The sequence below is a fragment of the Macaca nemestrina genome, chromosome 7 (assembly GCF_043159975.1).
Source record: "Macaca nemestrina isolate mMacNem1 chromosome 7, mMacNem.hap1, whole genome shotgun sequence".
Lineage (NCBI taxonomy): Eukaryota > Metazoa > Chordata > Mammalia > Primates > Cercopithecidae > Macaca > Macaca nemestrina.
Genome location: NC_092131.1, coordinates 78077749 through 78099490, shown reverse-complemented (window position 1 = coordinate 78099490; position 21742 = coordinate 78077749). Strand labels below are relative to the sequence as shown.

Below are 21742 nucleotides of genomic sequence, written 5' to 3'. Positions count from 1 at the left end.
TAAATTACCCAGTTTCAGGTATGTCTTTATTAACAGTGTGAAAATGGACCAATACAGTAAATTGGTACCAGTAGATTGGGTGCTGCTCTAAAGATACCTGGATATATGGAAATGACTTTGGAACTGGGTAACAGGCAGAGGTTGGAAGTTTGAAGGGCTCAGAAGAATACAAGAAAATGTGGAAAAGTTTGGAACTGCTTCAACTGGCTTGTTGAATGGCTTTGGCCAAAATGCTGATAATAATATGGACAATGAAATGCAGACTGAGGTGGTCTCAGATGGAGATGAGGAACTTGTTGGGAACTGGAGTAGAGGTGACTCTTCCTAGGTTTCAGCAATGAAACTAGTGGCATTTTTCCCCTGGCATAGAGATTTGTGGAACTTTGAACTTGAGGGAGATGATATAAGGTATCTAGTGGAAGAAATTTCTAAGCAGAAAGGCATTCAAGAAGTGACTTGGGTGCTGTCCAAAGCAATCAGTTTCAAAAAGGAAACAGAGCATAAAAGTTCAGAAAATTTGCAGCCTGATGATGCGATAGAAAAGAAAAATCCATTTTCTGAGGAGAAATTCAAGCCAGCTGCAGAAATTTGCATAAGTACTGAGGAGTAAAATGTTAATTGCCAAGACAATGGGAAAAATGTCTCCAGGGCATGTCGGCAACCTTCTCAGTAGCCCCTCCCATAACAGGCCCAGAGGCCTAGGAGAAAAAAATGGTTTCATAGGCTGGGCCCAGGGTCCCCTACTGTGTGCAACCTAGGGACTTGGTGCCCTACGTCCCAGCTGCACCAGCCATGGCTAAAAGGAGCCAAGGTACAGCTTGAGTTGCAGCTTCAGAGGGTGCAAGCCCCAAGCTCTGGCAGCTTCCATGTGTGTTGAGCCTGCAGGTGCACAGAAGTCAAGAACTGAAGTTTGGGAACCTCTGTGTAGATTTCAGAGGATGTATGGAAATGCCTGGATGTTCAGTCAAAAGTTTGCTGCAAGGGCAGGGCCCTCATGGAGAACTTCTGCTAGTCGAATGTGGAAGGGAAATGTGGGGTTGAAGCCCGCATACAGAGTTCCCACTGAGGCACTGCCTAGTGGAGCTATGAGAAGGGGGCCATCATCCTCCAGACCCCAGAATGGTAGATCCACCAACAGCTTGCACGATGCACCTGCAAAAGCCACAGACACTCAACACCAGCCCATGAAAGAAGCCAGGAGGGGGCCTATGCCCTGCAAAGCCACAGGGAAGGAGCTGCTCAAGACCATGGGAACCTACTTCTTGCATCAGCATGACCTGGATATGAGACATGGAGTCAAAGGAGATCACTTTGGAGTTTTAAGATATGACTGCCCTGCTGGATTTTGGTCTGCATGAGGCCTTTAGCCCCTTTGTTTTGGCCAATTTCTCCTATTTGGAATGGCTGTATTTACCCAATGCCTTTATCCCCATTGTATCTAGAAAGTAACTAACTTGCTTTTAATTTTATAGGCTCTTAGGTGGAAGGGACTTGTATTATCTCAGATGAGACTGTGGACTTTTGAGTTAATGCTGAAATGAATTAAGACTTTGGGGGACTGTTGGGAAGGCATGATTGGTTTTGAAATGTGAGGACATGAGAGTTGAGAGGGGTCGGGGGGAGAATAATAGGGTTTGGCTGTGTCCCCACCCAAATATCATTTTTTATTGTAGTTTCCATAATTACCACATGTTGTGGGAGGGACCCAGGGGGAGATAATGGAGTCATGGGGGCAGTTTCTTCCATATTATTTTTGTTGTAGTGAATAAGTCTCACAAGATCTGATGGTTTTATCAGAGGAAACCCCTTTCACTTGGCTCTCATGCTCTTGTCTGCTGCCATGTAAGATATGCCTTTTGCCTTGTACCATGATTGTGAGGCCTCCCCAGCCACGTGGAACTGTGAGTCCATTAAACTTCTTTTTGTTTATAAATTACCCAGTCTTGGGTATGTCTTTATCAGCAGCATGAAAATGTACTGATACATGCCTTAACCTAGCCATTCAAAATATAAACATTTATCCTAATACCTCTATGAAAAAGCTAGAAAACCTAGAAGAAATAGATACATTCCTGGAAACACACAACCTTCCAAGATTGAACCAGGAAGAAACTGAATCCCTGAACACACCAACAAGTACTAAAATTGAAGCAGTAATAAAAAGCCTACCAACCAGAAAAAGCCCAGGACAAGATAGATTCACAAACGAATTCTACCAGATGTATAAGGAAGAGCTGGTACCATTCCTACTAAAACTGTTCCAAAAAATTAAAGAGGGGTCTCCTTCCTAACTCATTCTGTGAGGTCAGCATCATCCCAGACCTAGCAGAGACACATACACACAAATAAAAGAAAACTTCAGGCCAATATACTTAATGATTATAGATGAAAAAATACTAGCAGATCAGATCCAGCAACACATCAAAAAGGTAATTTACCATGATCAAGTAGGCTTTATCTCTGGGATGCAAGGTTGATTCAGCATACACAAATTAATAAATGTGATTAATCACATAAACAGAACTGAAAAGAAACCACATGATCATCTTTCAGATGCAGGAAAGGCTTTTGATAAAATTTAATATCCCTTTATGTTAAAACCCCTCAACAAATGAGACATTGAAGTAACATACCTCAAAGCAGTAGGAGCTATCTATGAAGAACCCACAGCCAACATCATACTGAATGGGCAAAAGCTAGAAGCATTCCCCTTGAAAACTGGAACAAGACAAGGATGCCTTCTCTCACCACTCTCATTCAACATAGTACTGAAGGTCCTAGCCAGAGCAATCAGGCAAGAGAAAGAAATGAAAGAGGAAGTCAAACCATCACTGTTTGCAGATTATATGATCCCATACCTAGAAAACCCTACAGTCTCTGCGCACAAGCTCCGTGATCGATAAACAACTTCAGCAAAGTTTCGGGATAGAAAATCAATATACAAAACCCAGCAGCTTTCCTATACATCAGCAACATCCAAGGTGAGAACTAAATGAAGAACACAATCCCACTTAAAATAGCCTCAAGAAGAATAAAATACCTAGGAATACAGCTAACCAAGGAGGTAAAAGACTTCTACAACAAGAATTACAAAACACTGCTAAAAGAAATCAGTGATGACACAAACAAATGGAAAAACATTCCATGCTCATGGATAGGAAAATGTCCATACTGCCCAAACCAATTTACAGACTCAATGTAATTCCTATTAAACTACCAATGATGTTCTTCAGAGATTTAGAAAAAACAATTTTAAAATTCATAAGAAACTAAAAAAGAGCCCAAATAGCCAAGGCACTTCTAAGCAAAAAGAACACTTCTAAGCTGTGGTATCACATAACCCTACTTCAAACTACACTACAAGGCTATAGTAACCAAAACAGCATGATGCTGGCACAAAAAGAGACACATAGACTAATGAAACAGAAAAGACAGCACAGAAATTATGCCTCACACCTACAACTATCTGGTCTTCAACAAAATCAGCAAAAACAAGCAATGAATGAGGAAAGAACTCCTTATTCCATAAATAGCGCTGGAATAACTGGCTAGCCATATGTAGAAGATTGAAACTGGGCCCCTTTCTTATACCATCTACAAAAATCAACCCAAAATGTATAAAGACTTAAATGTAAAACCTCAAACTATAAAAACCCTGGAAGATAACCTAAGAAATACCATTCTGGACATAAGGCCTGACAAAGATTTCATGATGAAGATGCCAAAAGCAATTGTAACAAAACCAAAAATTGACAAATGGAACTGAATTAAACTACAGAGCTTCTGCACAGCAAAAGAAACTATCAACAGAGTAAACAGACAATGTACAGAATGGGAGAAAATATTTGCAAACTATGCATCTGACAAAGGTCTAATATCCAAAATCTACAAGGAACATAAGGAAATTTACAAGCAATAAACAAACAACCTTGCCTGTTAAAAAGTGGGCAGAGGAAATAAATGACACTTTTCAAAAGACATGCAGGCAGCCAACAAGCATATGAAAAAATGTTCCACCACACTAATCATTAGAGAAATGCACATCAAAACCACAATGAGGTACCATCTCACACCAGTCAGAATGGATGACTACTATTAAAAAGTCAAGAAATAACAGATGTTGCCATGGTTGTCGAGAAAAGGAAATGTTTATACACTATCGGTGGGAATGTAAATTAGTTCAGCCATTGTGGAAAGCAGTTTGGAGATCACTCAAAGAACTTAAACAGAACTACCATTTGACCCAGCAATCTCATTACCCGGTATATGCCCGAAGGAATATAAATTGTTCTACCATAAAGACACATGCATGTGCATATTTATACAGCACTATTCACAATTGCAAAGACATGGAATCAAACTAAATGCCCATCAATGGTAGATTGGATTTAAAAAATGTGGTACATACATACCATGGAATACGATGCAGCTGTAAAAGAGAAATGAGATGTTCTTTGAACCAACATAGACGGAGCTGAAGGCTGTTATTTCAAGCAAACAAATGTCGGAGGAGAAAACCAAATATTGCATATTCTCACTTATAGGTGGGAGCTAAACTTTAAGTACACATGGACACAAAGAAGAGAACAAGAGACACTGGGGTCTACTTGAGAGTGGAGGGTGGGAGGAGTGTTTGAGGACTGAAAAACTACCTGTTGGGTACTATGCTTATTACCTGGGTGACAAAATAATCTGTACACCAAACCCTGTGCCACACAATTTACCTATATAACACACCTGCAAATGTTCCCTGAACCTAAAAGTTAAAAAAAAAAAAAAGTTATCCTAAGGTAGCAATTAGAAAAGTACTCAAAGCTATAGACAGAAAGATGCTTGGTAGAGTCATTTAGAGTAGTGAAACATCAAAACAGTCTAAATGTTCAACGGTAGCATAACAAATTATGGTATATCCATTTTTTAAAAAATTATTTTTATTTGAGACAGGGTCTCACTCTGCCACCCAGGCTGGAGTGCAATGGCATGATCATGGCTTACTACAGACTCAAACTCCCTGGACTCGGGTGATCCTCCCACGTCAGCCTCCTGAGTAGTTGGGATCACAGGCACACACCACCATGCCCAACTAAGTCTTGTGCTTTTGTAGAGACTGTTTTACCATGTTGCCCAGGCTGGTCACAAACTAACTCCTGGGCTCAAGTGATCCACCTGCCTTGACCTTCCAAAGTGCTGGGATTACAGGCATGAGCCACCACACATGGCCTAAAAAATTATTTAGCCAATAAAAATTATGAGTTAGATCTCAATTTACTGACATGATGTGGCAGAGAGTAATGCCTGGTAGTGTTTCACTTGCGCCTTTCATTTCTTGTCTCTCTTGCAGTTAGGTGAAGCTATGTAACTCATTCTAGCCAAAGAAATGTGGAAGTAAAGTGTGCCACTTCCAGACTGAAGTAATTAAAAGCCCTTGTAAGATTTCCAATTTCTCCCCTTAGAAATGGAGGAAATAGGGCATTCCAAACACTGCAGCTACACGATGATGGAGTTTCCATCAGCTCAGGTCCCTGAGCAGGAATGCATGGCACAGAGCCCTCCGTTAACCTGTTTGGGATAGGTAGCATGAAAAAGAAAGAAACTTGTGTGGTATTCAACCACTTAGAGTTTGAAATTTTCACACTGCAGCATAACTTGGCCAAGCCTTGCTAATCTAATACACATTCTAAAAGATTTATGACACATTAAATAAAACGAGTGTCAATGATAAAATATACAAAAAGGTAACAGTTTGTTTTTATACAATAGAATGACAATATTTTGTTTCTTCTCATTTAAAAAATGAGTTTGTTAATTTTTTTAACTTTAAGAATTAATTTTTTTCTAAAGTTGTAAAAAACCTTATGCAGCCATAAAAAAGGATGAGTTTGTGTCCTTTGTAGGGACATGGATGCAGCTGGAAACCATCATTCTCAGCAAACTATCGCAAGAACAGAAAACCAAACACCGCACGTTCTCACTCATAGGTGGGAACTGAACAATGAGATCACTTGGACTCAGGAAGGGGAATATCACACACCGGGGCCTATTATGGGGAGGAGGGGCGGGGGAGGGATTGCATTGGGAGTTATACCTGATGTAAATGACGAGTTGATGGGTGCTGACAAGTTGATGGGTGCAGCACACCAACATGGCACAAGTATACATATGTAACAAACCTGCACGTTATGCACATGCACCCTAGAACTTAAAGTATAATTAAAAAAAAAAAAACTTTAGAACAAAATTATATACCATGCTCAACAAACCTCGCTTCATTAATGGATAGATAGAAAACACCAAAACACACTAAATTTCACCAGCTTTTTTTACAAGCTATTCGTTTTTAGAAATATGGAATCCAGGGAGGGACAAAGAGAGAAGATTGCTCAGTCCCTGTCTGTGTGTTGGGGGGTGGCACGCGGATGCTCACATGTTCCAGCCCTGAAGCAAGTGAAAGAAGATTCTTTGGGCAGTAGGAAAGTTGTGGTATTGTACAATGTGGGATGGAAAATTAAGAACAAATGTTCTCTGTATGGAAAATGCCTTGGGAGTAAATAATGAAACTGGAGAGGAAGAGCAGAAGCCAGCTTCATCCAAGAAGCCACAGAGGTAGCTGCCTGAGTAGAGAATGTCATTTACATAAATGTTTTGTGGCCCGGATGAAATTCTGAAAGTTTGTGTTTTCCGGTGTGCCCAAGACCCTGAACCTTCTCCTCCGGCTCTGCTCAACCTCTCTTCCTTCTCTACTTTGTCTCTATGCCTGTTTTTTACCTTCTCTCTTCCTTTTTTTTTTTTTTTTTTTTTTTTTTAATGTTCTGCTTATTTTGCTCTCAGGAACCATCATGGCCTCAGGATAATTTCCATTACTCAGAAACCGTTCCATTACTATGAAAGCAGGCAGGACGGCAACAGAATATGCACGGCCTTTCAGATGAAAGTAAATTTGAAAAATTTCCTTCCATTCCCTCATGTTAAGACTGAAGGCTGTAGAGAAGGATGGAAAACGTGAGTGTTACTGATTTAGTGAAGGTTATTGCCTTAAAGGCAGAAGATTGTTTTCCCTGATATTGGTTAGCCTGGTGGAGCTGATGTTAGGGCTAGATGCTTTGCTTTGTTGCTGCACACAGATTAGCTTATTGGTTTACCTGTTTTTCATTCACTAAGGCAAATCCCTAAGCAAGGAGCTCCCTCGTTCTCTGACACGACATTGATGTAAGCTTTATTAAAAGATACTGTTCTTAAAAGCAGAAAGAACTGAATGGGGGGTTGATTTTGTGCCACAGTGATAATGAGGATCAGCTAAGGAGGTCTGTTACTGGCAGAACTGGTGTGTGCTTTAAGACACACAGGGGTGCCAAGAAACAATACAAAGTGTGAGAACAAGCAGACTGAGTCACGCTCCATTGCAGATTCTAAATTGTACACTTCTGTCTCTATATATAGCTCATCAAAAGTGTCATTTCTGCTGTCATGAGAACTTTTTAGATTGCCATCACCATAAGTATAGCAACAACAGTAGCATTTCTTTATATTAACTGTATCTGAATCCCACAGCAAGATGTAGTTTCTCCTGACACATTTAACTTGGGGAATATTAGGCTGGGAGAATCTCTGGGGGAAACAGGGTACTGCTTCTTAAATCTATGAAAAGAGGAGTCATTCCGGTTGACATAGACTATAGAGTGTTGTACTTTTTTGGATCTGGCTGTCAGAAATCTCCAAGTATGGTGTGAAAGATGTATAATATTCTTTCAGCAAGGCTATTTTTTTACAAGCAGTATTATGTGGGTTTGAAACCAGAATGAGAGTGCTCTTGTTAATAATTCTTCCACATGCTGATTGTGCAGCTGAGGTGCTGGGGCAAGGGGGTGCGACATTTTCAAATGTATGGGGGAAAAAAGCATTTTATACGGTCATATGTATTTCTGTTGTTATTTCGACCTTTTAAACAAAAGGACATCTTTGCTTCATTTTGGGCAAAAGCTCTCTTTTATGCAGACACATTATAAAATAAAATCTTCCTTTGTTTTATAAGTCAAAAAAATTCTGGGGAATGCCTTGGGGGATACTTTAATGAATGATATCTTTTTATTATTTATTTCCCAATGTGCATTTTCAAAAAATATCTCAGATAAAAATAAATCTAGATGTCATCAAAAACATAGAAGTGTTCTGACTACAGAACTCTTATGATGATCTCACATAGAGAAAATGCACTTTAAACAAGTATTAAACACACACACTCACTGTACAGAAGTAGAATGAAAAAGAAGCTAGAGTTTTTCTCCTCAAAAAACAGTATCTTTTTAAAAAAAAACTCTTAAGTACTAGTTTTTTTCTTTTTTGCTTAAAAAAAATACACACAGCAGGCTGGGCGTGGTGGCTCACACCTGTAATCCCAGCACTTTGGGAGGCCGAGGCAGGTGGATCACGTGGTGAGGAGTTCAAGACCAGCCTGACCAACATGGCGAAACCGCATCTCTACTAAAAATACAAAAATTAGCCAGGCACCATAGCAGGTGCCTATAATCCTAGCTACTTGAGAGGCTGAGGCAGGAGAATCGCTTAAACGCAGGTGGTGGATGTTGCAGTGAGCCAAGATCGCACCACTGCAGTCCAGCCTGCATAAGAGAGTAAAACTCTGTCTCAAAAAAAGAAAAAAACAAAAACAAAAACAGCAAAATTCACTATTTGAAGTGTTTAGTTCTGTAATTTTGACAAATGAATACAGTTGTGTCACTACCACTACAACCAAGATACAGAACAGATCCTCAAAGCGTTTCCCCCAGTCCTTTTGTAGCTGAGCTGCCCCCAGTCCCAAACTCTGGAAACCATTTGTTTTTTGCCTTCATTGTTTTGCATTTTCCAGAATGTCATATAATTGAATCATACAGTATGTGGTCTTTTGGGTCTGGCATTTTTCACTAAACAAATTGCATTTGAGATTCATCCATATCGTTAAATGAATTTACAGTGTATTCCTTTTATTGTCAAATAGAATCCCATTGCATAGGTGTACCATAATTTGTTTATTCATGAACAAGTTGAAGGGTTGTTTCCAGTTTTTGCTAATTATAAAGTTACTAAAAGTATTTGTGTACAGGTTTTTGTTTAAACATAAGCATTTATCTCTTGGGTAAATACCTAGTAGCAGGATTATTGATTCACATGGTGAGTATATGTTTAACTTTAAAAGAAATGTAACCTGTCTTCCTCAGTGACTGTATCATATTGTATTCCCACCAGAAGTGTATGTACAAGAGTTCCATTTGCTCAGAATGCTTGTTCACACTTAGTATTGTCAGGTTTTTAAAAATTTTATTCATTCTAATAATTGGTCTGTAGTGACATTTCCTTATGGTTTTAATTTGTATTTCCTTAATGACTAACAATGTTGAACATCATTTCATGTTGCTGTTATCCATGTATTTTCTCAGTTGATTTATTTGTACAATTTTTTGCCCATTTAAAAAAATGAATCTTTTGTTTTCTTACTGAATTTTGAGAGTTCTTTGTATGTTCTAGATAAAAGCCTATTGTTAAATATGTGTGTTGCAAATATTTTTGTGAAGTCAGTTCCTTTACACCTTCTTAGCAGTGTCTTTTACAAACCAGGTTTTCATTTTGATGAAATCCAATTGATCACCTTTTTTTAGTGCTTTTGGTGTCATATCTAAAAGACCTACTTGGCTCTAAATCACAGAAATTTTTTTACTTTTTTGTTCTAGGAATTTGATAATTTTAGACCTTACATTTAAGTCTCTGATCTATTTTGAGTTAATTTTTATATAATGTATAAAGTATGTGTCAAAGTTCATTTTTTAATATTGATATCCAATTCTCTTAACATCGTTTAGTGAAAATTCTCTACTTTCTCCATGAAATTGCCTTTGTACCTTTGCTAAAAATCAATTGGTTAAATGTGTGTCTACTCTTGACTCTCAATTCTGTTCTGTTGATATTCATGTCTGCCCTTTCACCAACACAACACTGCTTTGGTTACAACAGTTTTATAGTAAGTCTTAAATCAGCTTAGCTGAGTCTTCCAAACTGTTCTTCTTCAAAATTGTTTTGGCTATTCTAGTTCCTTTGACTTTCCATGTGAAATGTAGAATCAAATCGTTAATTTCTACAAAAAAAAAAAATACTGCTGGAACTTAGACTGGGATTGCGTTAAATCTATGCAACATAATTTTTAGAACATAAAGAAACTTCTGCAAAGCACAACTAAAAATCCTAAGAAGCATCCTAAAATCAATTCATATGAGCTAACAGTCCTGTCTGTGAACTTGGCATTTGATAGTAGTTAGGTAACATCTCTCTTTTAAAATGGCGCCCATTAGATAAAGCACTGGAGAAAATATTGAGATTACGAAACCTATTTATTGGCCCAATACACTCTGTTGGCGGGTCTTATAAATCACAACTTAGTTTTCAGGTGGGTAAATCAGCTGAACAGGCCTTCAAAGTCAACATAATTAGGTATAAAAAGATAGCTCATCCTAATAGAATACTGTGCTTAGTTGTGTCAAAATAGCAAACTTCAAACTGGAAACATGATTCTTTCTGCCCAGGAGGATTGTGTGGTATCACACAGAGAACCACTGTTTCCCGCAGTGTCCTGTCTGTTGGTCCTATTTAAACAATGACAACACAGCTGCGTAAGAACACAGGCTCTAACTTAAAGTATGATAAAGAGGGATGTAAAAGAGTATTCACATTATATTGGAATAATTCCTAATTCAAAGGGAGTTTATGAAAGGGAGCCTGAAATTTATGTCCATGGAGCCCTAAGATCACTATTGTGTTAATATCATAGAAAGAATATCACCCTTTTCAGTGTTTCATCTACACCCTGTTTGTTTCTTCCCTTCAGTGGAATTGTTTGATGCACTGCCAGTTTTCTTGGTTTCCTGGTGATTTCCATTGCTGAAGTTGTAAAAATCTTTTAATTACACCAAACTTAGTACTCAACCATTATTGACACGGTGCTGGCTTGTGTCTTGAGAAATTTTCAAACAAAGTCTGTGGATAAAAGTATAGCAGCATGTTTTGCACATTGAAGGAGAGAAAAATAAAAGAAAATCAGCTTTTTTTTTTTCTTGTTGTCACATGCTTTCTGGCATCATTTTAAATATATTTATAATACTGCTGTCATTAATATTATGCTCACTTGGTTGAAATTATTTTGTTTCTCCCTTTGGAAATAGAGCTGCTCAAGACTGATAAATAATAACACATTATATAAGTACTGTGGATTATTTAACATTCTGATTAATGAGATATTTTCTACCCCAAAATGACAATCTTTAAAGCTTTGCAGATGTAAGCTTGTCAATCTCAGATTGTGAATAGTGTTTACGTTTGAAAGATGAATCTGATACATTGGTAAAGTGGTTAATTTTGCTCTCAAACCTTTTTCATGAAATCTCTAGTGAAGTAATGAGGATAAAAAGTTCTCATTAAAAACTGACCTTGTCTATATGGCATTGAGCCAAACCAGGCCACACAAGCCCTTATAAGTTCAAAGATTTTTGAGAATATAGATTCAGATTCCGTTAAGGTCATTTTCACTTTGGGTTTACTAATCAGACCCGTTAACAGGCATGGCAAAAACTATAAAAGCGGTGAGGGTACAAATGAGTGAACTAAGGAGATGGAGACAGAACACGACTCCCTCTCCCTGTAACCTCTCATGTTCTGACATTCCACAAGGAACTCACCCAGTCATGACAGCTGGAATGTCAGGCTCTCTTCTTCTTAGTACTTCTTTCAGTTGAAGGGTGAGAGGGGTATCAGCACTCAAGGCTTCACTGCATTAGCACATGGAGAAATTCGTGCTGTGCCGTTACCTACTCCCCACATCATCAGCGTTTCTCATCAGGGCACTAGGCTGGGCCATGACCTCGCACAGGTGTTCTTCCCCCAAATGTGCTGCAGCTCTACCTGGTCCTCATTAGGCTATCTGCCTTCTCTTTGTCATGCATCCTTCCACTGGCAGAGATTTTGCTAAGCTTTGCTACTGCTTTAAAAGAAAGATATGTCCACAACAAAGAATATTTGAACACCCAGATTCCTCAGGCTTTGTGGCTAATCTTTAACTAATCGAAGAGGCAAGGAAGTTCTCAGGAAGCTAACTCAGATGAAGACATAAGAAGAGCAATTGGGTAATCATAGAATAAACTAAAGCCTGATTGCTACTGGATTTTTTTTTTTTTTTTTTTTGCAGGGAAAGTTTTTTTCAAAAATGTTTCATGCAACCCCAGAATCATCAAACATATGTGATATAAAAAAGCATCAAAAGGAAAAGAGACTAAAAACTGGTTTTACAACAAAATGGTTCCAGCGACTTTTCCAAGCTCTAAAGATTTCTATGTCCTTGCATTCTCAGCCCTTCAGTCACTTTAGAGCTATAAAAAGAAGTAGAATAAATGTCCTGACAGCATAGTTTATTCAATCAAATAGAGCAGATTAAAATCAAGTTTATCCACGTAAATAAGTATTCTTTACAGTGTTAGGAGCCTCCTTGTTCTCTCAATGAGTAAGCAGGATCTCTCCTCACTGTGAGGGAGTTGCCTTCTAAACACGTGTTTGAAGTTGTCAAACATCTTGATGATTACAGTCTTCTTCACAATAATGTAACACTATGATATCAACCGTGAGCATTTAAAAGGGGAGATGAAGACTGAGGACAGAAGGAAAGTGCTATTGCTGTTAGGAAGAAATTTAGAGAATGCATGAAAAAAGGAGAATGCTCAATATGAGTAGGACATGGGAGAGTTCAAAACCAGGAAAGATGAGAAAAGGGGCAGCAATAAGAAAAAGATTCAAAAGACCAACCCTGCAAAGGTGTCCATGGAACCTTTCCAGATGGTGCTTCATGGAACCTAAAAAGAAAAACCAGGAGTATAGACAATTACCACTGTTCCCAACTGCCATGGAAATAACTACAAAATATAAGCTAATATGCCAGTACTAGGACTGGAAATAAGGAAAAATGACACATGCTAGATACTTGAGAATTTCTATTGTATTGAAAGTGATATGAAGGGCCAATTTTTGAATTTCCACACCATGAGGTAACTGGAAAGTAGGTACAGGAGACCCTGAAAAAAAGAGCCACTAACAGTCTATACCTAAGAGGAAGGAGGGCAAGGTGTGGGACAGACAGCCACAGCAAATCGAAAATATGTGTGGATGAGCTTTCGTCTGGAGCAGATGGCCCCAATGAACAAAGTTGGCAGAGTGGGCCTCCTCTAAAAGACATGGAAAAGATACTGTAAGTCAAAAGGAGACCATCTGGAGGAAGCAGAGGAAATGCCTTCCCTAAAATAGATTTTCTGCAAGAAGAAAAGCTCATTTTATAAAATGTCTAATCTGGGTTCTCAAAAATATATGTCAAATATCAAAAGAAAGAAATTAAGAAAAGTCAAATTCTATGAAGGTAAAAAATGAAAATTTTCAACTAAAACCTGAGGAGGAGCAATGAACAGCAGACTAGATATTGCAGAAAATTCACTTTAGTGAAAAAAAAAAGAAAAGTTTCAGAATTTTTCCACAGGTGACAGATAAAACAATGAAAATGATTTCTAGAAAAGATGAGTTCTATGGAAGAAAAATTATAATCATCTAATCTGTGTATAATAAATAATGGAATAATAGAAATCACAGATAAGAAACAAATAGGATAGAAAAAAAATATTTTTTTTAAATTTAAATTAATAAAGCCCAACTCTACAGAGCAGAAAAGGTCCCTCAAAATCACCAACTCAAGAATAGAAAAATATTTTCAAAATTTTATTAGAACTTCTGGCAGAGCAAAATGGCCAACTAGCAGCTTACATCATTCATCCCCTCTGTAGGAACACCAAATTTTAGTAATTACACACAAAAATCCACCATCGCAAAACCAAAAATCAGGTGAGCAATCATAGTACCTGGTTTTAACTTCATATCACGGAAGGAGTCATTGAAGAAGGCAGGAAAGACAATCTTGAAGTGCCGATGCCACCCCTCCCCCATATCCCATGCAGCATGGAGAATCTGTGCACTTAGGAGGAAAAGAGTGCAGCAATTATGAGGCTTTGCATTGAACCCAGTGCTGCCTTGTCACAGCAGAAAGCAGAATCCATCTGTACTCAGCTAATGTTCACCAACGAGGGAGCATTTGGACTGGGCCTAGTCAGCAGGAAATCGTCCATCCCAGTGGTCAGAGATTGAGTTTCAGCAAGCCTTGCTACTGTGGGCTAGAGTGCTCTGGAGCCCTAAGTGAACTTGAAGGGCAGTCTAGGCCACAAGAACTTCGATTTCTAGGAAAGTCCTAGTGCTGAGCTGGGCTTAGAGCCAGTGGACTCGGGCACATGAGACCTACTGAGATACTAGCCAGGTTGACTTGCATCACCCATGGTACACTGCTGGCAGCAGCAGCATGGGGCAGAGATCTCTTTGCACTTGAGAGAGGGAGAGCACAGCGACTGGGGGATTTTTACATTGAAGTCAGTGCAGCCGTGTCACAGCGGAGACCTGGCAATATTCATCACCTGCTGACTAAAGAGCACCTGGGGTCCGAATAACTACCAGCAACACCCAAGTAATACACTGTGGGCCTTGGGCTCTGAGACATGATGGCTTCAGGTGTGACCCAGCACATTCACAGCTGTGGTGACTACGGTGAAAGACTCCTTCTGCTTGAGAAAAGTAGAGGGAAAAGTAAAGAGGACTCTATTTTGCACCTTAGGTACTAGCTCAGCCACAATGGGGTACAACACCAAGCAGGCTCTTGAGGTCTCCAAGTCCAGGCCTAGGATCTTGTCAGCATATCCAGACCTGCTCTGGGCCAGAGAGGAACCCACTGCCCTGAAGGGTGAGTCCCAGGCCTGGCAGCATTCACCACAGCTGTCAGAAGAGTCTTTGGGCCTTAAGTGAACATCAGCAGTGCCTGGCAGAACCCTCTGTGGGTTGTTGTTGGTGGTGGCTACAGGGAGAAGATCCTCTGCCTGTGGAAAGGGGAGGGAAGAAAGGGAAGGACTTTGTCTTGTGGTTTGAATGCCAGCTTAGCCACAGTAGAACAGCACACCAGGTAAATTTCTAAGGTTTTTTGCTTCAATCTGTGGCTCCCAGATAGCATCTCTGGACCCATCCAGGTCCTGGGGGAACTCACTGCCTTGAAGAGAGGGAAACAAATCTGGCTGACTTTGTCAGTTGCTGATTGTAGAGCCTTAGGGCTTTGAGTGAATGTAGATGGTAGCCAGATAGTAGTAACAGTGGGCCTTGGGTGAGACCCAGTGCTGTGCTGACTTCAGCTCTTAACCAGTGAAGTGCAGTTAGTGGTGGCCACAGGCGTTCTTGTTTCATACTACTCCCAGTTCTAGGAAGCTCAGTAGATATAGAGAGAGACTTTTTGGGAGAAAGTAAGGAAAAGAACAAGATTCTGTGCCTGGTAACCCAGAGAATTTTTCAGATTTTATCCAAGACCACCAAGGAAGTACCTCTACGAGTCAGCAAGAGCTACAGCATAATTGGATTTGGAGCCAAAGTCCCTTCAAATACTAGAAAGCCTCCTCAAAAACGATGTGCACAAAAAAAGCCCAGACTCTGAAGACCACAATACATGCTTAACTCTTCAATTCTCAGATACCGAGAAACATACACAATCAACAACGCCATCTAGGAAAACATGATCTCACCAAATTAACTAAATAAATAAGGTATGAGGGACCAATCCTGGAGAAACAGAGATATGTGACCTTTTTGACAGAGAATTCAAAATAGCTGTGTTGAGGAAACTCCAAGAAATTCAAGATAACACAAAAAAGGAATTCAGAATTCTATCAGATAAATTTAATGAAGAGATTGAAATTATTAAAAATAATCAAGCAGAAGTTCTTGACTTGAAAAATGCAATTGACATATTGAGGAATGCATTGAAGTCTCTTAATAGCAGAATTGATCAAGCAGGAGGAATAATTAGTGAACCTGAACACAGGCTATTTGAAAATACACCATCAGAGGAGACAAAAGAAAAAGAAAATAAAAAAGAATGAAGCTTGCCTACGAGATCTAGAAAATATCCTCAAAAGGGAAAATCTAAGAGTTATTGGTCTTGAGAACTAGGTAGAGAAAGATATGATTAGAAAGTTTATCAAAAGGAAAATATTAGAGAACTCCCCAACCCTAAAGAAATATCAAGTACAAGAAGGTTATAGATTAACCAAGCAGATTTAACCCAAAGAAGACATCGAGGCATTTAATAATCAAACTCTCAAAGGCCAAAGGTAAAAAAACAATCCTAAAAGCAAGATAAAAGAAACAAATCACATACAGTGGAGCTCCGATATATCTGGCAGCAGACTTTTCAGTGGAAACCTTAGAGGCCAGGAGAGTGTGGCATGACATATTTAACATGCTGAAGGGGAAAAAAACTCACCCTTAAGCAGTATATTCAGCAAAATATCTTTTAAGCGTGAAGGAGAAATAAAAACCTGCCCAAAGAAAAGCTGAGGAATTGTACCAATAGATGAAAGAAAGGGCATTAATAAGCAGTAAGAAATCATCTGAAGGTGCAAAACTCACTGGTAATAGCACACAGAAAACACAGAATATAATAACACAGTAACTGTGGTGTGTAAAATACTGTTATGTCAAAAGGCTAAATAGTACACAAATCAAAAATAATATCTACAACGATTTTCCAGACATAGACAATAAAATAAGACATAAAGATTAACAACAAAATTTAAAAAGCAGGTGGGATGATGTTAAAGAGTAGAGTTTTTATTAGTTTTCTTTTTGCTTTATTTGTTTGTGAAATCAGTGTTGTCATCAATCTAAAATAATGGCTTATAAGATAGTATTTGCAAGACTTATGATAATCTCAAATTGAAATATATACAACGGATACACAAAATATAAAAAGGAAGACATTAAGTCATATCGCCAGAGAAACATCGCCTCCACTAAAAGGAAAACAAGAAGAGAAGACCACAAATAACCAGAAAACAAATAACAAAATAGCTGGACTAAGTCCTGACTTATCAATAATAACATTAAATGTAAATGGACTAAACTCTCCCATCAAAAGACATAGAATGGCTGAATGAATAAAAAAGCAAGACCCAGTGATCTGTGGCTACAAGAAGCACACTTCACCTATAAATATATACATAGAATGAAAATAAAGGGATGGAAAAATATATTCTATGCCAAAGGAAACCAAAAAAGAGCAGGAGTAGCTATACTTGTATTAGACAAAATTGGTTTCAAGCCAAAACCTATAAGCAGAGACCAAAAGCTCATTATATAATGATAAAGGGGTCAGTTCACCAAGAGAATATAACAATTATAAATACAAAAATATGCATATCCTCCAGTGCTCCCAACACTGGGGCACCCAGATGTATAAAGCAAACATTAGAGCTAAAGAGAGAGATAGACCTTAATACATTAATAGCTGGAGACTTCAATACCCCACTTTCAGCATTGGACAGATCTTCCAAACAGAATATCAGTAAAGAAACATCAGAGTTAATCTGTACCATAGACCAAATGGACCTAATAGATATTTACAGAACATTTCATCCACAGTCTCCAAAATACACATTCTTCACCTCAGCACATAGATAATTCTAAGGATAGACCATATTTTATGTCACAAACAAGTCTTTTTTATTTTATTTTATTTTTTATTAATATACTCTAAGTTCTAGGGTACATGTGCATAACGTGCAGGTTTATTACATATGTATACTTGTGCCATGTTGGTGTGCTGCACCCATCAACTCGTCAGCACCCATCAACTCTTCATTTACGTCAGGTATAACTCCCAATGCAATCCCTCCCCCCTCCCCCCCATAATAGGCCCCGGTGTGTGATATTCCCCTTCCTGAGTCCAAGTGATCTCATTGTTCAGTTCCCACCTATGAATGAGAACATGCGGTGTTTGGTTTTCTGTTCTTTTGATAGTTTGCTGAGAATGATGGTTACCAACTGCATCCATGTCCCTACAAAGGACACAAACTCATCCTTTTTTATGGCTGCATAGTATTCCATGGTGTATATGAACTTTAAAAAACTTGAAATAATTTCAAGCATCTTCTCTGACCACAATGGAATAAAACTACAAATCAATAACAAGAGGACATTTGGAAACAATACAAACACATGAAAAGTAAACAATTGCTTCTGAATGACCAGTGGGTAAATGAAGAACTTAAGAGGAAAATTAACAAATTTGTTGCAACAAATGATAATGGAAACACAAGATATCAAAACCTATGGGATACATGGAAAGCAGTTCTATTAGTTCATGCTTGCAGTGCTATAAAGAAATACCTGAAACTGGGGAATTTTTGAAAAAGAAGTCAAATTGGCTCACAGTTTTCCAGGCTGTACAGGAAGCACAGCTGGGTAGGCCTCAGGAAACTTACAATCATGAAAGAAGCAAAGGGGAAGCAGGCATGTCTTAGATGATCAAAGCAAGAGGAAGAGAAAGTGTGGGGGAGGTACCACACACTTTTAAACAATCAGATCTCATGATAACTCACTAATGATTACAAGAACAGCACCAAAGGGTAAATCTGCCACCACGATATAATCACCTCCCAGCAGGACCCACCTCCAACATTGGGGATTACAATTTGATATAAGATTTGGGTGGGAACATAGATCCAAACCATATCATTTTGCCCCGGCCTCTCCCAAATCTCATGTTATTCTCACATTTCAAAATACAACAATGCCAACAGTCCCCAAAAGTCTTAACTCACTCCAGCATTAACTCAAAAGTCTAAAGCCCAAAGTCTCACCTAAAACAAGAAGAGAAGGTCACAAAACAACCAGAAAACAAATAACAAAATAGCTGGAGTAAGTCCTTTCTGTCTGTGAGCTTGTAAAATAAAAAACAAGTTAATTGCCTCCAAGACACAATGGAGTTTTAGGCATTGGGTGAGTACTCCCTTTCAAAAAGGGAGACACCATAAAAAAAAAAAAAAAAAAGAAAAAAAAAAAAAAAAAGGCTAAAGACCCCATGCAAGTTAGAAACCCAGCAAGGCAATCATTAAATCTTAAAGCTCTAAAATAATCTCCTTTGACTCCATGTGTCACATCCAAGCCACACTCATGCAAGGGGTGGCCTCACAAGGCCTTGGACAGCTCCACTTCCGTGGCTCTGCAGAGCTCAGTCCCCACAGCTGCTCTCAAGGGCTGGCATTATGCTCCTGTGGCTTTTCCAGGTACATAGTCCAAGCTCTTGGTGGATCTCCCATTCTGGGGTCCGGAGGACAGTAGACCACTTTTCTCAGCTCCACTAGGCAGTGCCCCAGTGCAGACTCTGGGGACTCTAACCTCACATTTTCTCTCCCTGCTGTCCTAGTAGAGGCTCTCCATGAGGGTTCCACTACTGCACCAGCTTCTGCCTGTACATCCTGGGTTTTCCATACATCTTCTGAAATCTAGGTGGAGTCTCTTAAGCCTCAACTATTGCACTCTGCACCCCTGTAGGCTTAACACCATGTGGAAGCTGCCAAGGCTTATGGCTTGCTCCTTTTGAAGCAGCGGTCTGAATGCCTCTGCCCATTTGAGCTATGGCAGTAGTAGGAGCAGCCCAGATGCAGGGAGCAGTGTCACGAGGCTGCACAGGGCAGCAGGGCCCTGGGCCTGGCCCACAAAACCATTCTTCCCTCCTAGGCGTCTGGACCTGCAATAAGAGGGGCTGCACGAAGGTCTCTGAAATGCCTTCAGGGCCTTTTTCCCATTGTCTTGGCTATTTGTACTTCCCTTCCTTTTAGTTATGGAAATTTCTGCAACTGATTTGAATTCCTCCCCAGAAAATGGGCTTTTCCTTTATACTAGATGGCTGGGCTGCAAATTTTCCATTTATGCTCTGCTTCCCTTCTAAATATAGTTCCTGTTTTAGGTCATTTCTTTCTTTTTTTTCTAAATTATACTTTAAGTTCTAGGGTACATGTGCACAACCTGCAGGTTTGTTACATACATATACATGTGCCGTGTTGGTGTGCTGTGCCCATTAACTTGTCATTTACATTAGGTATATCTCCTAATGCTACCCCTCCCCCCTCCCCCCACCCCGTGACAGGTGTGTGATGTTTCCCTTCCTGTGTTCTCATTGTTCAATTCCCACCTATGAGTGAGAACATGTGGTGTTTGGTTTTTTTGTCCTTGTGATAGTTTGCTGAGAATGATGGTTTCCAGCTTCATCCATGTCCCTACAAAGGACATGAACTCATCCTTTTTTATGGCTGCATAGTATTCCATGGTGTGTATGTGCCACATTTTCTTAACCCAGTCTATCATTGATGGACATCTGGGTTGGTTCCAAGTCTTTGCTATTGTGAATAGTGCCACAATAAACATATGTATGCATGTGTCTTTATAGCAGCATGATTTATAATCCTTTGGGTATATACCCAGTAATGGGATGGCTGGGTCAAATGGTATTTCTAGTTCTAGATCCTTGAGGAATTGCCACACTGTTTTCCACAATGGTTGAACTAGTTTACAGTCCCACCAAAAGTGTAAAAGCATTCCTATTTCTCTAAATCCTCTCCAGCATCTGTTGTTTCCTGACTTTTTAATGATCGCCATTCTAACTAGTGTGAGATGCTATCTCATTGTGGTTTTGATTTGCATTTCTCTGACGGCCAGTGATGATGAGCATTTTTTCATGTTTCTGTTGGCTGCATAAATGTCTTCTTTTGAGAAGTGTCTGTTCATATCCTTCACCCACTTTTTGATGGGGTTGTTTGTTTTTTTCTTGTAAATTTGTTTGATTTATTTGTAGATTCTGGATATTAACCCTTTGTCAGATGAGTAGATTGCAAAAATTTTCTCCCATTCTGTAGGTTGTCTGTTCACTCTGATGGTAGTTTCTTTTGCCATGCAGAAGCTCTTTAGTTTAAGTAGATCCCATTTGTCAATTTTGGCTTTTGTTGCCATTGCTGTTGGTGTTTTAGACATGATGTCCTTGCCCATGCCTATGTCCTGAATGGCATTGCCTAGGTTTTCTTCTAGGATTTTTATGGTTTTAGGTCTAACATTTAAGTCTTTAATCCATCTTGAATTAATTTTTGTATAAGGTGTAAGGAAGGGATCCAGTTTCAGCTTTCTACATATGGCTAGCCAGTTTTCCCAGCACCATTTATTAAATAGGGAATCCTTTCCCCATTTCTTGTTTTTGTCAGGCTTATCAAAGATCAGATGGTTGCAGATGTGTGGTATTATTTCTGAGGCCTCTGTTCTGCTCCATTTGTCTATATCTCTATCTTGGTGCCAGTACCATGCTGTTTTGGTTACTGTAGCCTTTCTTTGCTCACTCAGTCATTTCTTTACTCACTCATATGACATAGGATTTTAGAAGTGGCCAGGCCAAATCTTGAAGAATTTGCTGCTTAGAAGTTTCTTCCACCAGATATCCTAAATAAACCCACGTGCAAAGTTCCACAGATCCCTGGAGTAGAGGCACAACGCCACCAGTCTCTTTGCCAAAGCATAGAAAGAGTGACCCTCAGTCCAGTTTCTAATAAGTTTCTCATTTCCATGTGAGACCTCCTCAGCCTATACTTCACTGTCCATTTCACTATCAGCATCTTGATCACGACCATTCAAAAAGTAAGAAGTTCCAAACTTTCCCTCATCTTTCTGTTGACTTCTGAGACCTCCAAACTGTTCAATTCTCTGCCTATTCCCCAGGGTCCAAAGTCACGTCCACATTTTCAGGTATCTTTATAGCAAT

The 21742-nt window shown here is 39.2% G+C and overlaps 1 long non-coding RNA gene across 2 annotated transcripts in view; it reads left to right on the top strand.

Moving 5' to 3' along the window:
• LOC139364101 (uncharacterized) overlaps nt 1-21742 on the top strand; it is a 56827-nt gene that overhangs the window by 18271 nt on the left and 16814 nt on the right. For both annotated transcript variants that reach the window (XR_011625374.1, XR_011625375.1), the window contains exon 3: nt 6829-6999. This is a non-coding gene — a long non-coding RNA (uncharacterized lncRNA). The remainder of the gene's footprint in view (nt 1-6828; nt 7000-21742) is intronic.